Below are 11834 nucleotides of genomic sequence, written 5' to 3'. Positions count from 1 at the left end.
CTCTGGACGAATACCACTAATCGAGTGGCAAAGAAAACTGTTTCGCTTCTGAATGATTCTCCCTTTCCACCAGAAGTTGTTCGGAGATTGAAACCAAGTGGTCCGGTGCCTCCTAGACTTTATGGTCTACCAAAGTTCCTCTACGCCCCATAGTGAGTAACATAGGCTCTCCGACCTATGACGTTGCCAAACATCTGGCATCATTGTTGAGGCCTCTTGTGGGAAAATGTACTCACCACATAAGAAACTCGGCTGACTTCATTAGTAAACTGAAATCATTGAAAATGAACCCGTCTGATATATTAGTTAGTTTTGATGTGGTGGCTTTATTTACAAAGGTTCCCCTTCCAGAATCTCTATAACTTATTGAAAGAAGTTTTGACAAAGAGATTTCAGCTTTATTTAAACATGTTCTTATCTCCACATATTTCTTATTTAACAACGAATTTTTTGAACAGACGGACGGAGTCGCCATGGGTAGTCCCTTATCCCCTCTGGTGGCCAATTTATTTATGGAGGACTTCGAGGAGAAGGCGCTTGAATCTGCTGACTTGAAACCCACGGTATTCTGGAGGTATGTTGATGACACCTTTGTAGTTTGGCCCCATGGTGAAGACAACTTGCAAGACTTTTTAAGACATCTGAACTCCCTCCACGATCAAATAAAGTTCACAATGGAAACTGAAAAGGAGGGATGCCTTCCATTCTTGGATGTTCTGGTTCGGCGCAGAGAGGATGGCACTTTGGGACATGAAGTTTATAGGAAGCCGACACACACCGATCTGTATTTACGTGCAAATAGCTGCCACCATCCTGCCCAGACAATGAGTGTTCTCCGAACTTTGACTCACAGAGCGCATATTATTTCTGACGAAAGCAGTCTGCAAGATGAACTTTCCCACATACAAAGAGTGTTTGAAGACAATGGGTACTCTCCACAACAAATACAGAGGGCACTGAAAATGAAACCGAAAGAGGCCACAAAGAAAGCAGAAGAAGATGAAGAAACTTTTAAATCGATGGCCTTCCTGCCATATGTGGGTAGCCTCTCATCAAAAATAGGACGCATTCTCGGCAGACACAAAATAAAAGTGATTTTTCGTCCTCCACCTAAGACAGCTGCACTCGTGGGCTCCGTCAAAGATGATTTGCAGCTCCGAAAATCTGGAGTTTACAAAATTCACTGTGAATGTGGCCTTTCTTACATCGGACAAACAACCCGTACTGTCCAAGAAAGATGTACAGAACACCAGAGGTACACACAACTTTTACCACCTAACAAGTCGGCCTTGGCAGAGCACTGTATTGATAATTGTCACAGTATGTTGTATGACAACGTCGAAATTTTGGCAACTACATCGTCATTTTGGGACTCGATAGTAAAGGAGGCAATTGAAATTCGCTTGACGACGAACTTAATTAATAGAGACAGTGGTTTCAATCTTGATAAATCCTGGAATCCGGCACTTGCTGTAATAAACTCGCAAAGACGCCGTCACAGTGCAGCTCACAATGATATATCGATATGCCAACAAAGATCAACTGCGGAGTCATAGATACAACTCGCGCATTATGCACGTCTCTGCCGCCGACCAACGTCTCTGGCGCATTTGCATCTGTGGCCGCATGCGCAGTAGCGCGGTACAACAGTATAAAGGGACGAAGCAAGCACTGGAGCGGCAGTCTTGCCGCTCACTCTGAAGATGGCTGAACGTTTTACAGCCGAAATATTAGAAGAAGAAGGAGATTGCTTGCGGCTGCACACCCGAAACTTAATGGAACACAACCGATAATTTTTGTCCAGACGTTGACTTTCAGGGCTGCGAGTAGCACCCTAACAGATCACAATACATTCTGTATTTGTGATTATCTGTGTCTCGTGTGTTTTCTGAAAAACCTGTTTTCTGCCTAAAACTGCAGCATGACATGCTGTGAAGCTTGACACTTGTTCCGCCCATGGGCCCGTCGACGATGTAATTGCAACGGGGAGCATCGAAAGCTGACGTCTGCAGTGAGGGTACAGAGGTTTGGGTGGTCGTGCTCATATGCTGCCAAGGTTGTTCCGACTACACTGCAGAAGTTTCACTGGTATGCTGTAACATATCCTCCATATATCCCCTATCTCTCCCTAAGATATATCCATATTTTTGAATCCCTCAAGAGAGACATTTGTGGCATTAGATTTGCTTCATATGAAGAGGTGCCACCTTTGTACAACCATATTTCCGTAAGCGACCGAAAACATATTTTCATGAAGGCACTGACATAAATGTGTTAACAGTTATGGTGATTACTTTTGAAACAAATAGCTTACTTACTTTTTCCATCTGTCTCGTTTACATTTGACTGCCCCTAATACTGTGTACTGCCTGTATCACACGTTTTTCGTTATACATCTAAGAAGTATTCTCATACTTATCTGAAATTCTCAAGCACAGATTTCCAGCCGACCTGCATGGGGTTAGGAATTTCTATCTGTCTATGCGAAATTATTTTATACTTCTAGCACAATTTAAAATGTGTTATATCAAAACTTTATTTTTATTAAAATAATCTTTTCAGATTTTAGTCGCGTGTGTGTGATATTACTCAATAGATTTTAAATATTATGATTGGATCGTATTCATTTAAATTATTATTTAGTTATATACTGTCACTTCCCCTACGGCTTCGCCATATTATTCTTTCTGGGAAGGCACTACGTCGCATCCGAACTACTCTGACCTACTTCCACTTTTAAGCAGTTGATCTCCACTCTCAAAACAAGAGTTGCGCTATCTAATGGGTAAAGTGTGCGAGGGCATAAGGCGTCACAAGCTATTTCGAAACTTCTCAGCTCTTGTGTGTAAAGTTTCTGGCTCCAATTCCAGCACGTGTAAATATTTCAATTTTCACGCAGTTTCATCAAACTTTGGCGACAACGTTTAGTGCAGGAAATCACACGAAGTTTTATTGTCCCCTCCCCCACGTCCTACCCCCCCCCCCCCCCCCCCCAGGTAACAACTCCTAAGTATAAATGATTAAAGCAAATGAAAATTAAAGAATTTACACATGTTGTGGTCTAAAACTGGAACCATTAGTCTCAAGAGCAAATACTATTGCAAAACAGATTGTGACATCATATGCCCTTGGGTACTTGAGCTATTAGATCGCGTAAAACTTGTTTTGAGAGCTATGGGAAACTGCTTAAGTGAAAGTTGGGCAGAGTAATTAGTATGTGACCTTGAGGGCTGCCAAAAAGAACAATCAGATCCAACTTCTGCCCATTAATGCGTATGTAACGTATATTGCATGAATCTCCCCCTCGCCCTCTGTCTGTCCGTCTCCTCTCCACCCATACGTCTGTCTGCTCAGCTGTGGCCGTCCACCCACACACCGCCTGGAAAGTATTCCTATACTACCAGCACAGTATACCAGTCCTGCATGGCAACCGAGATGTCAGGCGTCAACAGACGTTTTCACCTACATGCCCATTCCTAGCGAACAGACTGACAAGAAAGCCAGTTAACACTGCATTGTCATCCAGTTCTGAGCAATGTTTAAAATTTCAAGTCTCTACCTCATCAATGAACTGTAAAATTTATATCAAATAGAGAGAGGGAGAACAAAAATGATCTAATAAAAAAGTCTTAGTAAAACAGAAACGATTTAGACCTAATTAGGAACCTAAATACGAGCAAACGAAAGCCAACTTGAAAATAAGAGGCATTACATCACGTTACATTAAAAGGAGTTGTTGCTGAAGCGAAGTTGGCGGTAAAGAATGAGTTAAAGACATGAAACGCTGCCCTAAACAATACAGAACATGTAATTTTTTCACATCCGATTTATTGTGTTAAGATGATAGCAAGTGCGGAAATAGTCATTCGGATTCTAAACAAGAAATTACTGTAAAACAGTGAAGAACATGACAGTTCGTGCAGCATCATATAATCATTCATATTATAAGGGAAATGCATTTTCATAATGATTCGGCGTATACAAAAATCAAAACAACCTTCGGTGAAATTGAAAATGGAGCCATTAACATTAGGAGTGCAATGGGAGTTCCACTACTCAACACACATAAGATAGCGGATAGGTAGAAACAATACTTTTAAGGCTTCTATGCGGAGGAGGACTCGTCTGCTGATGTGTTACAAGACAAATCGGTAGTATATGTAAAATACACAGCTGACTCATTATTAGAATTAACAGAGCTTTGGAAAACTTGCGACCAAATAAGGCAGGAGAGATCGATAACAACCTTCGGAATTTGTAAAATCATTCGAGAAAGTGGCACCCAAACGACTATTCAGTTTCGTGTGTAGAAACTACGAGACTGCAGACATAGCGTAAGACTTTGAGAAGAAAAATATCATCTGCACAAAGCCAAAGATAGCATGTGCAGATAACTGCGAGAACTATCGCACAGTCAGTTCAGCAACACAGGGAGCCAAGTTGTTGAAGGGAATAATATACGGAAGAATGGAAAACAAATTGAGGATCTGTTAGTAGACGTTAATAGTGGCTTCCGGAAAGGTACAAGCGCCATACAGGCAGTTCTGACGCAGCAGTTCGTAATGGAAACAACACCCAAAAAAATCAAGACACGTTCACAGAATTTGTCGTCCTAGAAAAAGCGTTCTATAATGTAAAATGGTGGAAAGTTTTGAAAGCTATAGCGAAAGACGGGTTATATACAATACATCCAACAGCCAAGATAGAACAATAAAATTGAACACAAAGAACAAAGTTCTTGAATTAAGAAAAGAGTAACACAGGGATGCAGTCTTTCGCCCATAATGTTCAATCTACTCGTACATATCGAGAAATCAGTGCTGTACATAAAGATAAGGTTCAGAAGTGGAATTAAAATTTCAAATAGTATCAACGATAAGACTTTCTGATTACACTGCTGTCCTCGGTGAATATAAAAAAGAATTACAGAATATGAGCTGAGAGTAAACCGAGGCAAGACGAAGAAGCAACAGAAATGAGATTAACGATACACTTGACTTCAGACGTGGTGACAAGAGAAGGATGTGGACAGCTGAAAATGTGTGCCCCGACCGGGACTCGAACCCGGGGTATATCAACAACACCTATCGGCAGCTGAGGGTTTCAGTTAGTCATCATTTAATCGAGGGGAAAGCTGTACGGTCAACAGCAGTAATCTGTTCTTTCGAGAATAGTTACTGTCTTCATATATATATATATATATATATATATATATATATATATATATATATATATATATAATTGTGGACAGTTGGGAATGTCTCTCTCACGGAAGCGTGCAAGGGATAAGTCCCTGCTGTCGCGTTATTCATCTGCGTCCTCGGTGGCTCAGATGGATAGAGCGTCTGCCTTGTAAGCAGGAGATCCCGGGTTCGAGACCCGTCAGGGCACACATTTTCAGCAGTCCACATCGTGGTGTATCAACAACCCCTATCGGCAGCTGAGGGTTTCAGTTAGTTATCATTTAATATAAATATACTTTAAAAAGGTCAACTCACCTGTTCATACGTTAAAATACAGGTAAGTAAAGAAGCAATGTTCGAAACATGGACATCAAATTGACAGTCAAATTTCTTCAAAAGAAGTGAAATTTTTTCTTCGTATATTCCGCGGAAAAATTAATAAAAACAACGACTGTAGCATGACATACACATCGCTTCACGATTCTGTGCTAGTTCAGTTACATTTTATTTTCACATATGAAGTGGAGAGTACGAACTGTTGGGTGGTGGCTCACATATTTATATGCACGTAAATGCTTTCTGGACATTCTGTATTTACCGTGGAGCTGCAGGAGAGAAGCTTTGCTCATGTTGGGTGGGATTCTGGGGAAATTACTAGGGCCTGTTCGTCGTTTTGACAACTTGCAGTTTCCGAGAGTTAATCCCTTACGCGCGGTCGCAAGGATACCTAAGTCCCAAAGTCCTCACCTGAGATGTAGCCAGTATATATTCAACATTAATGTTACTAAGTATCCTACCTATCCAAACCCATGAAATATGAGATATTTTGCAACATCTCAACAATATTTGTGTTCGTGTAATCTTGTGTATTGCTAACCTTCTTGTTACTGTGTATACTACGCTCGCCATTAGTACAAGACCGTTCAAACTCGGTACGAATCTAGAAAGTTGTTTATGCGGGTTTCTACACCATATCAGGGATGCTGTTGCACCGTGCCCCTTTATTTTCATGCTCCAAGAAACTTTCTTGTTTCTCACATTGATTACAAGTGTGCTGTCGTCCCTCCAATGGAGCTTTGGTTGAGAACAGAAAACTTAGTATGCTTTCCATTCGTTTCCTAGCTGTCGTTCCATATACGAGGTTTTGGTTTCATATCTCAGAGTCCGTACCCGAGAAGCTTGCATGTATCTGCGTGTTTGCGCTTATTACACGTGGAGTTCACTTGGTCATTTGTCTTGTAAATTTGCAATTGCAGCTTGCACAGATGAATAAGTCTGATTTTTATCTTCTTTCAGTCATTCTAGTGAAGTCAGTGAAAGTCTCACATAATTAATTTCAGTGTTTAATCTTAGTTTTCATTGTTTTTATTCTTCAAGTGTCACATTCGACAAGATTCCATGTTGGTTTTGAATCTGAATGAAAGTTTGGTAATTCTGATATCGAGTTGTATATATAAACAGTACTTCCTACGGCTTATCCTGTGCCTAGACAACTCGTATTTAAAAACCATGATTAGAAGTAATATAGTAAGTCAGCGGTTCTCACAGTATGGGCAACGACCCATTTGTGCAGCATGGACTGGACAGTGAGCGCTGACCGAGAATCCGAGACAAGATCAAAATTATGGGGAGCGTCAGGAGCTTCACTCGCCAGTTGTTCAGAATGGTTCAAATGGCTCTGAGCACTGTGGGACTTAACATCTGAGGTCATCAGTCCCCTAGAACTTAGAAATACTTAAACCTAATTAACCTAAGGACATAACACGCATCCATGCTCGAGGCAGGATTCGAACCTGCGACCGTAGCAGTCACGCGGTTCCAGACTGAAGCGCCTAGAACCGCTCGGCCACACTGGCCGGCTCGCCAGTTGTCAAAGTCCGCAATTAACAGAACGAAATAAGAGTTGCAACGCCCCATCGCTCTCCTATGCCACTCACATAGGGATAAAGCCTGCGAGTACAGAACGAATTAAGGGTTTAAACGCCGCATCGCTATCCCATACCACTCACAAAGCGATGGCCTATTCTGTCGTGTCAAAACCTATGTAATATTTTTTCACACGGAAAGAACAGAATAAAAGAAGCTGCTAACTGCAAAGCAGTATTTTTGTTATGTTGCAAATTAGCGATAATGTGTGCCAACAGGAGGCTGGAAGGTTACAGCCCTACCGACTGCGCTACAGGGCTGGCCCGCGGCTCTGGCTAGCTGGTAATGGCGTGAGAACAGAACATGCGATAATCCGATAGCAATTTGTAGAGTTGGTAGTTTGTCACATGCAAGTGTTCACAAGAACGACAGGCTAGAAATTTATTTATTTGATATTGTGACACGAGAAAAGAACGACGGTTGCTGTTTTATCAAATGGTTCAAATGGCTCTGAGCACTATGGGACTCAACTGCTGAGGTCATTAGTCCCCTAGAACTTAGAACTAGTTAAACCTAACTAACCTAAGGACATCACAAACATCCATGCCCGAGGCAGGATTCGAACCTGCGACCGTAGCGGTCTTGCGGTTCCAGACTGCAGCGCCTTTAACCACACGGCCACTTCGGCCGGCTGCTGTTTTATCACGGCTAATAGTATGAGAGGCCAATGGCCGTACCGCAGTGGTAACACCGGTTCCCGTCAGATCGCCGAAGTTAAGCGCTGTCGGACTGGGCTAGCACTTGGATGGGTGACCATTCGGTCTGCCGAGCGCTGTCGGCAAGCGGGGTGCACTCAGCCCTTGCGAGACAAACTGAGGAGCTACCTGATTGAGAAGTAGCGGCTCCGGTTTTGTAAACTGACATGCGGCCTAGAGAGCGGTGTGCCGACCACATTTTTGGAACTCAACTTACGACCAGCTTAGAGACAGAAGTGATGACACTTTCTGCAGGACCTGACCATAAATTTGCACGACAATGCTTAAGCACGTACAGTGCAAACTGTTACAGATTTGTTTGACTGATGGGGCTGCTCAGTGCTATACCACGTACTGCACTCTCCTGACTTAAGCCCTCGTGAGTCCAACTCGATTTCTAAACTGAAGAAACACTTCCCGGCATTCGCTTCAGAACTGCTACAAATTCGTCAGGCAATACACCGCGCCGCTCGAACTGTCAACACAACTGGCACTGCTAAGAGTATCCTACGACTTGCACGTCGCTGGCAACGGGCTGAACACAATGCTGGTGACTACTTTGATGGCCAGTAAAACTTTGAAACACGTATCTATTTTGTACGAGTTGCAAATAAATAGTTGCCATTATTAAAGTTCCAACCCTCGTGTATACTCTAATGAGTCACGAACAGTGTCAATGATCAGCATTGGTTCTTTTTAGCACCGACAACTCCATTTTGAGATTCCATCTATGACAAATTAAGCCTATTGACAAAGGCATGTCGACAGTCGTTTTTCCCTCGCTCTACTTGCGTGTGGAACAGGAAAGGACTAGTAGTGATACAGGTTACTCCCCGCCACGCACCCAATGGTGGCTTGCGAAGTATCGACGTAGATGTAGAGGTAGAACAGTAATCAAACCGACAAACTGCGGGAACGGATTACTGACTAGAAATGGAGGAAAAAAGGTCCTCTGGAGATGTGTCCGCGAATGCATCGTTGCCACGGTAGATGGCACTGACGAATGAAAATTCCTCTTACCACGTACCGTGTGTTCCTTGTGTTAATTGCTTAGTATACACTCTACACATTGATCTTGCCAAAAGCCGAGAAGCGATTCTTCTTGGTGTTTTAGCTCACTGGGGCACTCTGGGATGCTCTCTGGGAACACAGGGTACTGTAAGCAGCAGAATGGTCCGCTTTCCATGTCGTGAACAAGACGAGATGGATTTGCGTGCGGCCAAGCAGATGTAAACGGTCGAGAGGCTGCACGGGTGTACCAAAACAAGTACCCTCGCAGATATCAACAAGATCACAGAACACTTCAAGCCCTTTTTGTGCGTTTGTGTGATCATGAGTTCCTTCAGACAGACCGCTGTGCAGGGAGGTGGCGGATTGTGTATGCACCAGACTTGGAGGACCAGTTTCTACAGGATATTCAGATGCACCCTTGTACATGCTCCCACATGTATCGTGTCTGGACACGTCTCAGCACTTTGTCTGTTTACAAATGTTGGTATTTGTCTGAGCTTGTGTGTGTGTGTGTGTGTGTGTGTGTCCGTTACTAATGCAGATCCGTTTCACCACAAATGGAAACAAAGTGCTGTGGCACTGTTTTCAACAGGGACATGATCCAGAAGCACTACAGAATGAGGTATAGTATACATAAATCCTTAGCTCGCCGGATGTCACTTCCAGTGAATTCAGTGGCACCTTCTACAAGGCAGATGGCTGTTAGTTACATGACAGCACCGATAGGAAGATGAGATTCATTTGGGGAATGTGACGTACAGGACAGGTAGAGAACAAGAGCATAGGAATCGCCAGAGCACTCCCACACAAAGAATTCTGTGGGGCACAGGGAAAGTGACTCCACGCTGTGCTGCGTTGTTCTTCTCCAGATTCGCCACACACTGGGCTGGCCCGTTTCTCGCACGCCAACGCGGTCCACTGCCACCATTGAAGCATACTCAACGCTCGCGGCTCATTGCCCTCCTCTTCTGCCCGCAGCGAGGCCTACGGCGTAAGTCGCTCCCTCGCTGCCTCCTCAATTTCGGTCGCGCGCTCTCTCACGAAACAATAGACCTGCGCGCGAATTTTAGTGTCAGCTCATATGCCAACCGGGACTTCCACTTTGCCACAATTACCACAGAACAATAAGATACTATGACTGCAGTGTTGCCATGTGAAATTTTTCTACATATACATCTACGTGGATACTCTGGAAGCCACCATAGCGCATGGCTCGGAGTATCATGTACCACTACCAATGTTTTTCTTTCCTGTTCCACTCGCAAGTAGAGCGAGGGAAAAACGACTGTCTATGTGCCTACGTATGCTCATACGGAGATATATAGACAGTACACACTGTGCTCGTGTCTTACCTTTATGGTCCTTACGTGCAATGTATATTGGCGGCAGTAGAATCGTTAGGCACCCAGCTTCAAATACCGGTTCTTTAAATCATAGCGTTTCTGGAAAATGACGTCACTTTCCCTGCAGGGATTCCCATTTGAGTTTCCAAAGCTTTTCCGTAACACTTACGTGTTGTTCGAATCTACCGGTAAAAGATCTAGCAGCCCGCCTCTGAATTTCTTCGATGTCTTCCTTCAATCCGTCCTGGTACGGATCCCAAACACTCGAGCAGTACTCAAGATTATGTCGCACCATCGACCTTTAAGGGGTCCCCTTTACAGGTGGACCACGCTAACCTAAAATTCTCCCAATAAACCGGAGATGATCATTCGCCTTCCTTACCACAGTTCCTACATGGTCGTTCCATTTCATATAGGTTTGTAACGTTACGTCAAGATATTTAAAGATTTGATTGTGTCAAGCAAGGAACGTAATATTGTATCCTAATATTACTAGTTGGTTCTTCCCACTAATCCGCATTATCTACTTCGACATCTTACCATAAGCCACAGCATCGTCAGCAAACAACCTCAAGTTGCTGTCCACAATGTCCGCCAAATCGTTTATGGATATAGAGAACCATAAGCGCTCCCATCACACTTTCCTGTGTTGGTCCTGACGATACCCTCGTCTCGAACACTCGCTGCTGGGGTTCTATTACTGAAGAAGTCTTCCAGCCAGCCGGCCGCGGTGGTCTAGCGGTTCTAGGCGCGCAGTCCGGAACCGCGCGACTGCTACGGTCGCAGGTTCGAATCCTGCCTCGGGCATGGATGTGTGTGATGTCCTTAGGTTAGTTAGGTTTAAGTAGTTATAAGTTCTAGGGGACTGATGACCACAGTAGTTAAGTCCCATAGTGCTCAGAGCCATTTGAACCATTCTTCCAGCCACTCACTTATCTGTTAATTTATTCCATACGCTCGTACTTCCGTTAGGAACCTGCAATGCGGCACCCAGTGAAATTCTTCCAGAAAATCTAAAAATATGGAATCTGCCTGTTGCCATTCATCCATAAATCGTAGTATATCACGTGAGAAAAGGGCAAGCTTCAGTCTCAAGAAAGTTTATTATATTCGAAATGAAAATATGTTCACGGACTTTGCAGCAAAGCGAAGTTAGGGATACTGCACTGAAATTTTGTGGGTTCGGTCTTTTACCCTTCTTATATACTGCAGACACCTGCGCTTTTTTCCAGTCGCTTCGGGTGATCGGTCTCATCGGATTAGGGAAGGACGGGGAAGGAAGTCGGCCGTGCCCTTCCAAAGGAACCATCCCGGCATTTGCCTGAAGCGATGTAGGGAAATCACGGAAAACCTAAATCAGGATGGCTGCCAGTCTCTTGGGACCTTGTGACGAGCTAGAGATTCACGATGAATGCAGGCTGAGTAAGGGGCCAATGCCATAGAGTACTCCTCGTAAAACAGAACTGGGATTCCATTCGGACCTGATGGTTTATTTGCTTTCAGACCTATCAGTTATTTCTCAACGCCAGGGTTCTTTTTACTATGTCTCCTATACGGGAGACTGTCAGGTGGTCCGCAATCCATATACAGTTAATTAATTGCATAGCTTTTGAATGTTTTAAGTAGTGTCTACACTAATCAGCCAAAACATTACGTCCACCGACCTATTATCAATA

General features: G+C 43.7%; 1 pseudogene; it reads left to right on the top strand.

Moving 5' to 3' along the window:
• Nucleotides 1–7772: 7772 nt before the first annotated feature.
• LOC126263829 (5S ribosomal RNA) lies at nucleotides 7773–7890 on the top strand (annotated as a pseudogene).
• The last annotated feature ends 3944 nt before the right edge of the window (nucleotides 7891–11834 follow it).

Source organism: Schistocerca nitens, chromosome 6 (assembly GCF_023898315.1).
Source record: "Schistocerca nitens isolate TAMUIC-IGC-003100 chromosome 6, iqSchNite1.1, whole genome shotgun sequence".
NCBI classification, from domain to species: Eukaryota; Metazoa; Arthropoda; class Insecta; order Orthoptera; family Acrididae; genus Schistocerca; species Schistocerca nitens.
The sequence above is the reverse complement of the archived record's forward strand: the minus strand, read 5'-3'. Positions and strand labels throughout refer to the sequence as shown.